The following is a 15554-nucleotide window of genomic DNA, read 5'->3' as shown; positions in this document are numbered from 1 at the left end:
CATCTATCGAAATAAAACCAAAGTCACTGTTACCAAAAGAGTAACCATGTGTTGCCAAATTTCCTAACATTTTGATTTGTCGTACTTTGGGTGCCCATGGCTTTGCCCATGGCTGATGTCTGCTTCTCTCCTAAGAAAGACTTTACTTGCTACAGGGAGTGACATCTTGTTGCGGGGGACAAGTCGGGGTAGAGTGTGTTCAGAAAAATAATGAAGAAGAGGGAATGTGAGTGTGAGCTATCGTGACATCTGTGCATGACATCTTAGCAATATACGTTCCCTGATTGATGTGATAATCACAGCCAATTCATCCTGGACGAAGGTACCCTGGGAAGTCTGCAGGACTACGTAGACGAGTGTTTCCAGCGAATCATCATGGGGAAGACAACCAACCCAACAACCCTCTGCATGAAGCGGACCCGTTCGGAGTGTTCCTCTAAAGTGGCTTCCTCATCCGATAGAGATTTCAACAATATCTTGTCTGCTATTAATAACAAATTATCCAGTTTAGGCACTGGTGGATGTCCAGAAACTATGAGAATCCCTGGAATTCAGCCAGCAACAGGCTGAACCGCTTGCTGCGAAAAATAAGACTCAAAGATTCCCTTCAATCCCTCTCTGAAGGAATGAAGAAACTTTCTGATAGAAAGAAACAGGTGAAGGAATCTGTTCTGGATGTTCAGGCACACAGTATGCGGGACAACATGCTATTTTCAGGCATCCCAGAGCGTGCTGAAGAAAATGCTACAATCAAAGTGTTCCTCCAGCAGCAGCTTAAACAACCAATGGACACCATGAATACCATCACTTTTCACTGGGTCCACTGCCTAGGATGGAAGAAGAACGACAAGCAAGCATCCCAGACACATCGTCTCCAAGGTCGAACACTTTGAGCAGAAGGAACTAGTGAAGAGCCGAGGCAATGAACTGAAAGGAACCGAATACAGCATCAATGACCAGTTCCCGAAAGAAATCCTCCAGCGCCATAGATCCCTGTTTCTCATCAGGAAAAGATCTTCGCTGAGGGGTCCTGGGCTGTTATCACGGTGGATAAACTTTATGTAAATGGTCAACTGTTTAGTGGTCTGGGAAACACCCTCTAGCTTTATTGAAATTCCCTTTTTCTTAAATCTAGAATGCTATAAATCATGTCTTTGAACTTCTTTAGCTAGCGACTTTAGCCTTCCTTTGGCTAACATTACAATTAAATGCGCAAATTGAGGCAGCGTGTGGCTCAGTGGTCTACAGTAGGTGTCCCTGCTTGTAATCATAAAGCATAAAGACAATTTCCCCACAGGGATTAATAAAGTATCGGTTATTTTTTAATTATTATTAATTGTTGAACTGCCATTAGCATACAAGATACACATTTCTATTGAAGCATACATTACATTCATTGCTAATTTAACTTTGATTTAAATTTGTGTCTTACACTTCAAACGGTGAAGCTAAGTGGCTCCTCATCTGCATGCAGGCAGGCTCGCGCTGTCAGCCGTAGATTGGGCAACCTCTGACAGCGTGGCAGGTTGGACCCAGTAAGTAAGAGAAAAAGTTCCCTGTAATTTTCATGTATTGGTGTGTCATTGTCACATATGTAATGTAATGTGTAGTGTTAAATATTACCTATAAATGCTTTAAATAGTGGTGTGTGTGGGGTGGGTAATGGGGGAGACCTCATGCTGGGTCCATGTGCTGTGCGTTTGGTGGGTAATGTGGGCGACCTCATGCTGGGTCCATGCGCTGTGTGTGGGGTGGGTAATGGGGGAGACCTCATGCTGGGCCCATGTGCTGTGTGTGGGGTGGGTAATGGGGGCGACCTCATGCTGGGTCCATGCGCTGTGTGTGGGGTGGGTAATGGGGGAGACCTCATGCTGGGTCCATGCGCTGTGTGTGGGGTGGGTAATGGGGGAGACCTCATGCTGGGTCCATGCGCTGTGTGTGGGGTGGGTAATGGGGGAGACCTCATGCTGGGCCCATGCGCTGTGTATCAGCTATCAGAATGAATGGCCTAGATGTAATAAATGCCACCTTGTGGACATGCTCTACTGCCTCCTGCCTGTATTTATTCTGCCAACATCACGGTTGATCCCGATGCTACACTGTGTCCCAACTCTACACAGCAGAATACATATGACATGGGGATGCAGCCTGAACACTTCGCCTCCCCGGATTGACCTGACGGAGCCAACATCCCCCACCTGCCCAAGCGACAGTGTCACAACTGGGAGCAGCACGACACAGGGATGCAGCGGATCACTGGTGAAAGTCTGGGGGTGTTCGCAGCTGAGCTGGAGCACTGTACCCAGCAGGGCTGCCCTCACTTCCCCGGGCAACGTAGGAAGAACTGACCCCCCATGCTTTCCTGCTGGCGCTCTCCCCGGAACGACTGCGCCAGCACGGGCGCCTGTTGAAACCAGCCATGCTGGTGGCGGCCATTGAGCAGGCAGAGGAGGCAGAAGAAGTTCTGGGCACATTGGCCCACCCACTCCGGATTCCAGCCCACCAACAGACAGATCCCTGTAATTGCAGAGACCTCTGTGTGAGGAACGTTAGATACGCACGGCCCTGGGACAATTAGCCAGCCTCAGGGAAGGATCCCAGGCAGTGTTAATGAAAGCAGATGATTGATATTATGCCTGTAGTAACATTTAAATCATTCACTGCTCTAGTTCAGTGATGGGAAAGTAAAGCTCAGGCAGAATTGTTGTATTTAGTTTTAAAATTCATACATAGTTTCAGATTATTTTGATCCACTTTTGTGGTATTGGTTTCATATAAAATGCTGTGAATGTCACTGACAGATTGTTACATCAACCTCCAGTTGTCCTTTGTCACCCAGGATGTGGACTGAGAGTTTGGTATATTTCTAACCCTGCAATGTTTCAGAAATGTTTCTGTTTAATTCAGCAACTCACAGATTACATGACTGACATCCCTGCTTACGATTAATTAAACCTGCTAACTCTACACTTGGATTTCAGAATCCCTTGGTTCTTTTACAGGTAAACATATTTTGTCTGATGTCTTCACCACCAGGTGGCGATATAGCAACCCCAGAGTTGTTGGTGGCTAGAACAAAAAAAACACAGTAACAGAGGCATAGCTATAAATTCTGGGCCCCCCGACCAAATGTCACCTTGGGCTCCTCTGCATAATTTTACATGTGATTTTACATAATAACAGGCCTCTGTAGAAATGCTCCCCCCCCCCCAAATATGTCAGGGTACTCATGCCCCTACTGCAACCTTGCAGAGACATGCAGTAAATTAAAAAGTGAGGAGAGTATATTGGGAGTATATGACTCTAAATGTATAGATCAAACTGTAATCAGATTGGAAATGCGGTAGCAGTTAGGGATATTTACACAGTTAAATTGATACGTTTTGCGATGGTCTGACATCCCATCCAGCGTGTTCCCCTGCACCAGAGCAAGGTAGCCAACTGGCGCCTAGAACTTGTGGAAACTCCTTCAGTACAGTTGGAGAAGCATTGCATGTGGCTACATCTGGAAGTTGGTTGAAAGAATGCCAAGAGTCTGTAACGCTGTCATCCAAGCATAAGTGGGCTGAGTGTAAAATTTGAGAAAAATTTTAGATGTTGAACACTTTTCTTCTTAGTTGCAATATTTGATATGCTTTACTCAATTGCTTTGGAGCCATTTATGATAACATTAAGAACATAGTGAAAATAGAGACAGATGCATTACAAGCAGTTGTGGCCACACTTTGGACTGGTAGTGCAAAGGAAAGTGAATCCACTATGTTCTGTCCTGTAAAGTTTCATTAAACAACACATGACACATACACAAGTCCTGTTTTAACTTTCAGGGCTGATGGTCTGCAGCCTGGCTTGTGATCCACAGTGCAGCGCAGGTGCTGTCACTGTGCTGAGCCCGGCGTTATAGTAATGACGCAGCCTTTCACACTGACCAATGAGAAATAACCTTGAAAATGACTGTGCTCTGTGTGGTTCACCTCTTGGAAACATCTCACCACCAAGCAACAGACTAAGCATATTTTCCACTTATCAGAATTTTGATGCTGTAATCAGAGGTTAGACAGCAAGAAAGACTTTTGTATTATTATCTTTTGTTATTCATTTATCCAACAACTGCTAATTCGTCTCGAGGTCTGGAGGGGGTGTGGCCCAACTCAGGAAGCATAGAGCACAGGCAGAGACCAACCTGCATGGGATGCCACTCCACACAAACAAACACAAGTAAGATGCTCAGATTTGCCTGAAAAATGCATAGATTCATTTAAGCTTAACAATGAGATTCAGCAACATGACCCTATAATGTTACTGACCAGTATCTTGCAGATATTAACTAAACTGTGCAAAATTCTACATTATTGCACCCAAACTGTTGATATTGATAAGTGGTATTACTGATATCCTGGACATGCTGCTTTTAGCTTTGAATTTGAAATGTTAGTAGATGAATTCATGCTGTCAATAACATCTCACTTGCTCACCCCCTTTTAGATAAAAATACCGTTTGTGGTTTTTCTAGTGAAGCAGAGGGACTGAGCTGAGGACCTGATGCTTGTGTGGTTTTCGCTCACTGAGACGTGTGACACAAACACCCTGCTCTCAGTCGGTCAGTCTTCCTGTAAAATGCAGAGGTGAGACTGCTAGTGGAAAATTACTGACTGCAGCATCAACAACACATATAAACAGCAGCACAAAGAAAATGTTCTACAAATGCAAGACATCTGTATGCTTACAGCACACATCAGACACACTGACCCTCAGCACTGAGCTCCTCCAGGCTCTGTGCTCTCCCCCTTTTCTTCAGTCTCTAAACAAATCACTGCTGCTCCAGAGATCAGTCTGTGAAGATCCTGAATTTTGCAGGTGACACCTTTATGTTTGCTATCATAACTAAAGGCGATGAGTCTGATTACAGGGTTGAAGTCGTACAGCTGACCATCTAATTCTGCAGTGACATTATCCCAAATGTCCACATGCTTAGACCCCTCTTATCATCAGGGAGGACATCCCTGCAGAGGCTGTCTGAGAAGGTGTGGAGATGCTCTGTGTTGTATGGCCCAGCAGTGAGAATACAAGTTAATACTGTGTACATAGTCACTTATGGAATGAACTAATGCCTGGATGTTTTGGGGGTTAAGACTATTCAACAGAGAAGCAGTACAGGCTGTTTCCAGGTTACAAATGAGATTCATTCCCTAATTCTGGCTTTAAAATTGTAGGTAAATCATAAAAATAATGAAACATTACAATAATACTACTGTAAACATGAAGCGCTGATAACACATAGACTACAAATCTGATAATGCAGCGCAACAGCTGCCTTACCGAGTGAGAGACTACCTGCGATCATTCCTGCGTCAATTACGTCAAATCAATGAAGTGTCCGTTGATGTATACAACCCTAATTTCAAGTCAAAGCTAGTAAAATCCGAACAATGGCTAAGAGACAAGTTGATTCTGAAAACAGAGCCTTTCAAAACCGGTGGGAGGCTGAGTATATGTTTACTGACATTGCCGGTAAATCTGTTTGTCTTGTTTGTGGAACTAATGTGGCCGAGAGAGAATCTTCACAACACAGAACCTTACCCTAAACATAAACGAACTTGTTGGCCAAAAAAGATGCCAAGCATCCAGCTCTGACAGAATGGCATAAGGGCTAAGATAATGGAATGTTTTGATGTTATTATTTTAACTTTCGCTTAAAAGCACAACCTAAATTGTGCTTTGAATTTTGGAGCCTGTGCAATTGAGTTTGACACCGCTGACTTAAGTCATGCAGTGTTAAACCATGAAGTGTAACAAAGTTGCATTTGCATTTGTTACTACAAACTATTGTGTTTTGTAAGTTGCTGTTGGCTAAAACACCTCCAACTAAACACCAGCAAGATTAAGGAGATGCTGATAGATTTCCACAGGAGAAAATCACAGACTAAGCCCATCCCCATGTCATATGTATTCTGCTGTGTAAAGCTGGGACACAGTGTAGCATCGGGATCAACCGTGATGTTGGCAGAATAAATACAGGCAGGAGGCAGTAGAGCATGTCCACAAGGTGGCATTTATTACATCCAGGCCATTCATTCTGACAGCTGATACACAGCGCATGGGCCCAGCATGAGGTCTCCCCCATTACCCACCCCACACACAGTGCATGGACCCAGCATGAGGTCTCCCCCATTACCCACCCCACACACAGCGCATGGACCCAGCATGAGGTTGCCCACGCGATCTCCCCTTTACTCCTCGAGCAGAGCACACGCACATCAACAAGTGTCAAGGCATTAAGTGCATTCAAACAACTTCTCAGGACAGTTATAGGCTTTTCAGAACTCGCCCTCTAGTGGTTTGGACACATACGTCCAAGTTTTTAATAGAGTAGAAGGACCTCAAATAGAAGAAACAAACATGTAAGATCAAACAAAAACCGCTTGTTAAATTCCAAAAAAGACAAAACACACATTTTCCCATAAAAATGACTGTCATGCTCTCAAATAGCTTGCTCACTCATCGCAAAAAAATGTCAGTCAGCATTCTGTAAACACGTACTGTGTTTTTCATCTCCAGAGTTTTTGAAGAAAACCACTGAATGAAAAGTTACCCTCGTTTGAAAGCTTGATCTCCTATGTATACGAATCAATCACTGTCATTCTTCGTTGTCAAGCATTTTAAAAAAATTTAAAATATACGCTCTGCTTCCCTGCAAGCATATCAATTTTTACGCACTGAACCTTTGCCCATGGTTATGTTTCATTATAATTAACTTTTTGTATGAACATCAAATTACAATGTCACTTGTTTTGTCCAATAGAGGTGTGTCTAAGGTTTGAGAAATGGTATGGGATGTGCTGATTCGCCATTGTTTTTCGCACTGGGGACAGAAATGCGCAAATGTTTCTTTGCCGGCGCAGTATTCGTGGGAGTGTCTCGAGTTCGCATTGCACAGATAATCTCGGTGAGTTTTCCCAATTATTTTCGCACAACATTTTTGAATGAAGAAAAATGGCTCAGAAGACGTTCATGTTTGAGGAAGCACAGAAGAAGATTTTGGAAGTGAGGCATCCATCGCTGACTCCGTTGATTCGATGGAGGTGGACGCTTTTTTGCACGGAGAGGATGCAACATTTTGCTCTTTAATTCTATAGATTTTTATAATTCCGTGATTCAGCAATTCATAATTAACATTTGCTTTGGTGACAATTGTATTGTGGTACATTGGGAAAAGTTACGCATCGCCTTTGTCGAGTTTTGCTTGCGCAAAGTTACGTGGGGCATTTGTCGGGCTTTGTTTGCATAAAGAAAATGCACATATTTTTGTTGCATAGATCCTAAATATTTTTCCTTTTTCTTTGTTTTAGAACCCAAAGGGCAGAATCTCCACCCGCTTCTCCACCTGCACCTCAGACACAGTCTACTCGTGCAAAGAGAAGGAAGGTGGTGAACAGCTTCATCATCCATACAGCCATCGCCAGGGAGAAGAGGCAGAAGCCTCTCACACAGAAACGCTTTCGGGCGCAGCAGGACACAGCAGCAGTGCTTCAAGAGCCACAGAAGCAGATGTGCGTCCCAGTGGCCATCACTGACACTCCTGCTGTGGACTCCAGGCTGAAGGCCACACAGGGCAGGAAGTACTGTGTGCACTGCCACTCCAAGAAGCTAAGCAACAAGACAATTCACAAATGCTTAGCATGCATTGTGCCACTCTACATAGTTGCGGACCGAATCTGTTTCACAGAGTGGCATTTGCAGAAAAACACATAAAGGTTGGGGCAGTGCAACTTGAAATTTCTTATGGTGTTTTGTGTGTGAATAAAATGCAGTTCTTTCCCAGCATGTGCGGTGATGTTGTGTGACTAAATGTTTCTTATGACCCATGGGTGGTAATTCATTTATAAAGAAAGAGGCTATCCCAAGAAACAGTTTTTCTGAATTGCTAAAACACATTTCCTAAAATCTCCTCTCCTTTAATTAAACCACTAAGCACAAACGCTCAAATACAAGCTAAACTCACAAAACCTTACACTCATCTTGCAAAATCAAAGAATCTTCTCAAAACTACAGTACATTATCTTTGCCCAAAAACAAACACTGCTTTCAGATCATACATCAAGCCTATGGCTTAAATAAACACTACTGAACAGTCATTACACACTAAAGGACAAAGCCAAAAAGTAAACAAATGAGAGGCATATTACAGTAAAATGTTGTGCAACTGCCAAGCCAGAGTCACAGGAGAATATTCATTCTGCATCATCACCATGTCTCAGGGCTGGGACTAGCGATGCTATCCCTTGTTGGGCGATGCAGAAGGTATCCTCTGTGTGACCCATTTGTACCTTGATGTCGAATTTCAACTCCAATTCACCTATGGCACGTATTCTATGTTCTAGTCACTGTTTGGCTTCTTCAAATGTTTAGAAGTGTGTGCGAACAATTTTAAGTCATTGTGTTTAAATGTTTAAATTAACCTTGGCATATTTTTAGACTGGGGGGGAAAGCAGAGGAAAGCCCTTGGCAACACATGGAGAACATTCCAGGCTCGGCCCACCGTCAGGGTCCATGGCTGGCATAGTTCATGAACTAGAAACACTCAGATTCAGATCCCACCTATAGTGGGATCGTCGTAAAATAGTGGAGAGGACTGCCGTATTATGAACTCCCATAGATAAACGGGGAGGTTAACTGATAGTGCTGCAGTCCAACATCCATAACATACACTTCTTCATGATTCTACTCTTTCCAGCTGTCGGATTAGGCAGTGGTGGCTTTATGGTTAGGGAAGTGCACTTGTAGTTGAAACACTGTAGGTTCGAATCCCCGACCAGCAAAGCCTCACTGAGATACTGCCCCCAAGTACTGCTCCCTGGGCGCTGAATTTGCTGCAACCTTCTATGTCACATATGGGTTAAATACAGAGAACGCATTTTGTAGTTGTGCACCATGTGCTGTGGTATGTTGACAATTAATTACTAAATTCTAATTCGAAATTAGGCAGTCAATCCCTGCGGTTCCTTCATGTTGCAATCATGCAGGCAGGGCATTGTCAGCGATGTCTTTTCCTTTTCTGTGTTGGATCCAGGATCTCGTCGTTTCAGACGGTCCTCCCACCACCTTTGACATGGCAGCTGTTGTCACATGTTGAGACAGAGCTTTGCTCACTAGGGTGATGACTAAAGGATCTACACAGCAGAAGATTAGTATCAGAGTCAGATTAATCACAGCTCCTAAGAAAAGCCCTTTCATAACAGCTTGCTGCCAACCTCCCCACATATCATACCACCAATCCAAACATTCCTGTGTGTTGACCTGCATCTCTTGCCATTTCACCCTGAATCCCCTGTGATTTAACACGCGGAGGTGTACTCGGTCTGCTGGGGAGATGACTGGCTCCCCCTGGTCGGTGCTGTCTCTTGTCATCTGTGCTGCCTCCTTGTCCTGTTTGAAAATAGCTTTATATATTTCGGTTAGACTCCTTATGTACTTAAACTCATGCAAATCTAAAGACCATCCATTGTGAAAATGTCAACCGGCGACAGAGGTGCTTCAGCAGTAAAGGAGAGATCGCATGCAGAGCTGATATTCTATAGCTTCTTAGTCTAAGTAAAAATAATACTTTCTCGTCATATAAGAACCAAGTCTCTGACTGGAAATTCCCCCAAAAGAGCCATTTAGTTATTTCTAGAAAAATATACAGAGCCAATGAAGGAACCAGATGTCACAGCAACACAGGTCACTGTCCGTGGTGCTGAATTCTCTACTTGATGGGCCTGATGTTGCCCTGGTGCCTTAGGATACGTCTGTCTAAACATGAGTGAGGAGATGGATGCACAGTTCTATAGAGGCCTCTGAAGAGAATAAATGATCCCAATATTATGTTGAGAGAGATGGTTAATTCCGTTTTAATCCAGACTGGGTTCAGAGCACCTGTTCTGCCATTGATCTTTTGCATGTGTGTTATCATGTATTAGTTTACTCTGACTTTTGATTACTTGGCAAACTAAAACATTTTTGGTCGTATTTTTTTATTCCTAAATTTGAAGTAATTGTACAGTACAATAATATGTTTTCCCCGCCATGCTTTGTCTTGCTTCTGCAGGTTATGCTTGCATTGAACTTGCTTTGTAGAAAATAAGTGTCATGCCCGGCTCATACGCTCCTCGTGTGTGCCACGCCCCCTGATTACCCACGTGTGCTTCCCTGATCGTCTCCTGCTGTGTCCGATTACTTTGATTAGTCCCGTCCTATTTAAGTGCTGATCTTACCTGTTCCCCTTGTCCGTCATTGTAGTTTGTTGTGGATCTTGTGTGGTTTGATGTTCCCTGCTCCCGATTCCCTAATTAAACCCCGAGTTTACCCTGATCTCGACCTGTCTGCCTGCTCCTTTCACGCCTGCCCACACGATCGCCGCTTACCGCCGTCCTGCTCGCAACCGCTACGCCGTGATCGTGACAGGGGCCAATCGCGAATCAGTTCTGAATGGTGCACATCCTTAGTTCCTATGTTAAATCATGTTTTTTTTTTCTGACAGCCCAGATAAATGAAATAAAAAAGAATTTTCTTTTGTTGCTTAAGAATTTTGCACAGTCCTATATACAGTATAGCAACTTTTAAAGCATTTTTTTTCATTTCTTTTAAAGAGGCTGCAATAAGTAACATTAACATCTGTATAAAGAAAAGGCTAAGCAGAAATGTAACAAACTGCGTAATGTGATGCAGTGCATGTTCATGTATAAATGTAACAAACTGTATATGATTCTGTCATGGGACGCTGGAAGCCGGTAAGGCGAACAGACAGGCGAGCAGACAGGAAGCAGGCAAACAGGCGAATTACGGGGCAAACTGGGGTTTTAATAAAGGAATCGGGGGAACGGATGGCGGATAACATCTGACGCGACTAACATCAATGACAGACAACGGGTTAGTACAAAACAGGAACTTAAATACATGGAACAAGGCAGCAGGAAACAAGACACGACTGGGCACGATCAGGAAATCACACGTGGGTAATTAGGGGGCGTGGCACACACGAGGAGCGGACGGAGCGGGCGTCACAGAACCCCCCCCCCAAAGGCGCGCTACACTGGGCGCGCCCGGGAGGAGGCGAAGGACGGGACGAGACCGGGAAACCAGAACCTGAAAGACAAATGTAAACCTAAATCAACAGGGACCAGGGAACAAGACAGACAGGCAAAACAGACAAAGAGGCAGGAGCCAGGACAGGACACGACACAGGACAGGAAAGGCCGACAGACAGACCAGGAAGGGAGAAACAGAGGGAACAAGCGGAACAAAAGGAGCGGGAGTGACGGGAGGGAACGACGGGAAACCAGGAACGGAGCGGGGCAGAACAAAGGGACCAGGAATAGAGGACGGCGGGACAAAGGCAGGTGGAGGAACGAAAGCAGGCGGGACAGAGACAGGAAAGGAGGGAGAGAAGGAGGGGGAAGTAAGGGGAGCCCGAGGGAGCCCCAGCGGGCGACGGGAGGCAGCCGGAGGGGCCGCAGGCAGCCGGGAGGCCGGAGCCGGAGGGGACCTCGGAGGGGCCGAGGAGACAGGGCGAGGGACCCGCGGAGGGGCCAGGGAGGGAGCAGGAGGGAGCACCAGGGAAGGGGACGAGGGAGCTGGAAGGGGCCAGGGCGAAGGCAAGGCGAGGGGGGGAGCCGCCGCAGGGGGCGACGTCCTCCGACAAGCCGCAGGTGGGGGCCCCGCAGGCGACCGACCAGGCACCGGAGGGGGGAGCGAGGCAGGGCGACGAGGCACCGGAGGGGGACCCGCAGGCGACAGCCGACCCGGAGGGCCAGGAACCGCAGGCGCCCCCCGAGCCCCAGCGCAGGCGACGGAGGGCGAGCCAGGGGGCAGGGTGGGTGGGACCCCCGTCCTGCGTCTGTGTCCCCGCCCCTTACGGGACACAGACATTACGACCCTCGGTCGGGGTCGAGTTCGCCGGAGCGAGGGATAAGGGGTCACAAAAGCGGGGCCAGGGACAGGAGCGGGGCCAGGGACAGGAGCGGGGCCAGGGACAGGGACCCGAACAGGGTCAACTGGCAGAGGGAGTGCCTCTGGAGCTGCAGCAGGGAGCGCCGGGTCAGGAACAGGAGCGCGGTCCGGCTGTGGGGGCGCCGGCCCGGGAGCTGCAGGTGGCTGCAGAGGGGGCGCCGGCCCGGGAGCTGCAGGTGGCTGCAGAGGGGGCGCCGGCCCGGGAGGCGGCCGCTCGGGCTGAGCAGGGGCTGCAGGCACAGGAGGCGGCCGCTCGGGCTGAGCAGGGGCTGCAGGCACAGGAGGCGGCCGCTCGGGCTGAGCAGGGGCTGCAGGCACAGGAGGCGGCCGCTCGGGCTGAGCAGGGGCTGCAGGCACAGGAGGCGGCCGCTCGGGCTGAGCAGGGGCTGCAGGCACAGGAGGCGGCCGCTCGGGCTGAGCAGGGGCTGCAGGCGGCGGGACCGGTAGGTCCCGTGCGGGCAAGACGGACGTGGCCCCTTTAAGTGCCCGGGGCACACGCGGGATAGCGTCCCGCACTGCGCTGGCCCCCTTGTTGGCCAGCCGCTCGGGCCGGAAGTAGTACCGCTCGAAGGGCGGTAGCAGCTCAGCGGCGGCTGGGTGTTCTCCCCGGACGGGGGAAGCTGCCTGCACAGGCAGCTTAGCTGCGGTGACGACGTCGAGGTCAGCCGGGGAGTCCTCCAATTCCCTGGTGAGGAGAGAAGCGGGGATGAGCGTGCACGCTCCCAGAACGATCGCAGGGGCGATCGCGTGCTTCCTCCTCTTCTTCCTCTTTGTCGTGCGAGTCGCGGAAGGCTGCTCCTCGTCCGGTGGGACAGACAGCAGGGGAACAGTCTCCGCGACGCATGGCGCGTCCAGCTCTAACCTCTGAGCTGTCATCCGTTGGATGAGCTCATGGAGGAGGGCGCGCACCTCTCCCAAACGATGCCCGCCCTCCGATGGGGACATCGCCAGCAGGAGATCGCAGCTGTCGGTGGCCAATTTCAGCGCGACGGGGTCCTCCCGGACGTCGGGCTGGTTCAGCCAATGGTACACCTCTTGCAGCAGACCGAGACGATGGCTCTCGGTCTGCTGCTGTGCCTTGTTCAGTGGGTCTGTCATTCTGTCACGGGACGCTGGAAGCCGGTAAGGCGAACAGACAGGCGAGCAGACAGGAAGCAGGCAAACAGGCGAATTACGGGGCAAACTGGGGTTTTAATAAAGGAATCGGGGGAACGGATGGCGGATAACATCTGACGCGACTAACATCAATGACAGACAACGGGTTAGTACAAAACAGGAACTTAAATACATGGAACAAGGCAGCAGGAAACAAGACACGACTGGGCACGATCAGGAAATCACACGTGGGTAATTAGGGGGCGTGGCACACACGAGGAGCGGACGGAGCGGGCGTCACAGATGCAGTGCATGTTCATGTATAAATGTTTAAATGTAACAAACTGTATAATAATGTGATGCAGTGCATGTTCATGTATAAATGTAACATCAGGAGGGGTCCATCACAGCCCCACCACCATCTCTTGTTCAAACCCTTTGGTCTTCTCATTTTCATTAGTAAGCTCCCGATCACCGATCAACTGATCTGCATTTGAGACATTTTTCCCGCATCTCATTTTGCATTTTCAATAAGCTGATAATACTAATAATACTACTGTAATGATAGTATTACAGTAGACTTACTCTTTAAAGCCAGATGGCAGTGGTCACATACTGATGAACGGTTGGGCAGCAAATGCATTTAATGTGGCTAGATAGCAAATAAACTGATTCACCATTTACTCTCATTTGCATCAATTAAAATGTTTGCTGGAAATGTAAATGTAAGCAGTAAAGCTACATTTTACGTTCTTTAAGAAAGTTTAAGAAAGAACAGTTAAACTGTATTTTGAGTGTGGTTAGAAGATCCAGTATTTCAGAAAACTTAAGAATTGTGTAATATGAATGACTAGAGAGTCTAATATCAGACTGACTGCGCTGAGCTTGTCTGAGAGAGATGATTAGCGAATGGCCTCCCACAGTGTCTCAGCACTCCGTACAAAGAACTTCATATGCTCAGCATATGTTCCTGTTTATCTAATTGTTCTTATTTTAACTGGCTGTGAAGGAGTAAATGAATAAACTTTGCCTGTAGAGTGAACTGGTTACTATGGTTCGGGGCAGCTTTTATTATACATTGTAGACACCACGTTAGTCTATCAAGAGAGTAAGACCGATCGCTAAGGGTGTCATCTGAGTAAAAACAAAGTTACCGCAAAATAGCCAACCAATCACGAGCCAGTACGCATCAAGGCCAACATCTGTTTGGAATGCACCATTACTATGCGGTGAAAGGTTAATAGCTAATCACTGATAAACTCAAACACGAATAGCATGCCAAGCAGGCTATCTGTTCCCTTCCCTCCATGTTGTCCTTCCAACTGATTGCTCAATGACAATATTTTAAAATGTGGACTTCCTAATTACTATAACATAATTTCTATTTGTTAGATTGTTGTTGCGATTACTTTAATTGTTATTGAATGTCATATTTATTTATATGTTATTCTTGTTATTTTATTTCTTATTGATTAAAAACAAAGTCATTGAGAAAGTTTATGAAATTCTGTATTTTTTCAATTTTTAGATATTCATTATCTTACAGTCGCATGAATGAACGGATATTCATTACTTTACATCTTACAGTCCCAATTAGAGTTAAAACTGCAACCCCCCACCCACCCATCATTCTTTCTTTACATTGCAGCCAAAAATAATTTATACAACATAAATAAGGCACAGGTTTGGTGCATGTAGGATTTTCACAGCCAGAGTTAGACAGGGGCCTGGTGTAAAAGCCCCACCCCACCCAGAAACTTTTCCATTTGGCCCAGCCCAAAATCATTTCTTCAGCACAAATAAATCTCAGTAACTGGCGCAAGTTTGGTGCATGTACTGTAGTATTCTCCGAGCCAGAGATAGACAGGGGGTGCATTCTGTGGCAAGGTGGTCTGCTATAAAATGCCCCTCTTCAACCTCGAATCTTTTCCTCATGACCCAGCCCAAAATAATTTCTACAACATAAGTAAAGGACAACTATCAGTAACACGTAGGTACATGTAGGATTTTCCGTTGTTAGTTGTACTGTACATACGAAAGTAGTCTTCCAGCTCCTGTCAAGCGCTCATTTTCGGACACAAAATACATACTGTGTGACAAAATGCATTATTCAATGACAAAATCAAGTAATGCCTTGAATTTTGTCCACAGAAAGACATACTACAGTTACATTTTGTCCACAGAAGCATAAATACGTTACTGTCTTTGGTGCCCCGAAATCAACAGGAATGTTTCATTTTGTACACAGAACTGATATTAACACCTAGCATATCATGTTCAGAAGCTTGAATGTATCTGCTTTCGTAAATGAAAAAGGGCATTTCATTCACCAAATGCATTTTGTCAAAGAAACAAGTTCATTGCGTGCAGGAAATGCACTTTGTGAGTGAAAGAAATGCATTTAGTAGAGGGGCGTAGTACCTTCCAATAACCAGGAGGTGGAGAGCCAACTTTGATTTTGGTAATCCCAA

Source organism: Brienomyrus brachyistius, chromosome 10 (assembly GCF_023856365.1).
Source record: "Brienomyrus brachyistius isolate T26 chromosome 10, BBRACH_0.4, whole genome shotgun sequence".
NCBI classification, from domain to species: Eukaryota; Metazoa; Chordata; class Actinopteri; order Osteoglossiformes; family Mormyridae; genus Brienomyrus; species Brienomyrus brachyistius.
This window is presented reverse-complemented; position numbering follows the sequence as displayed.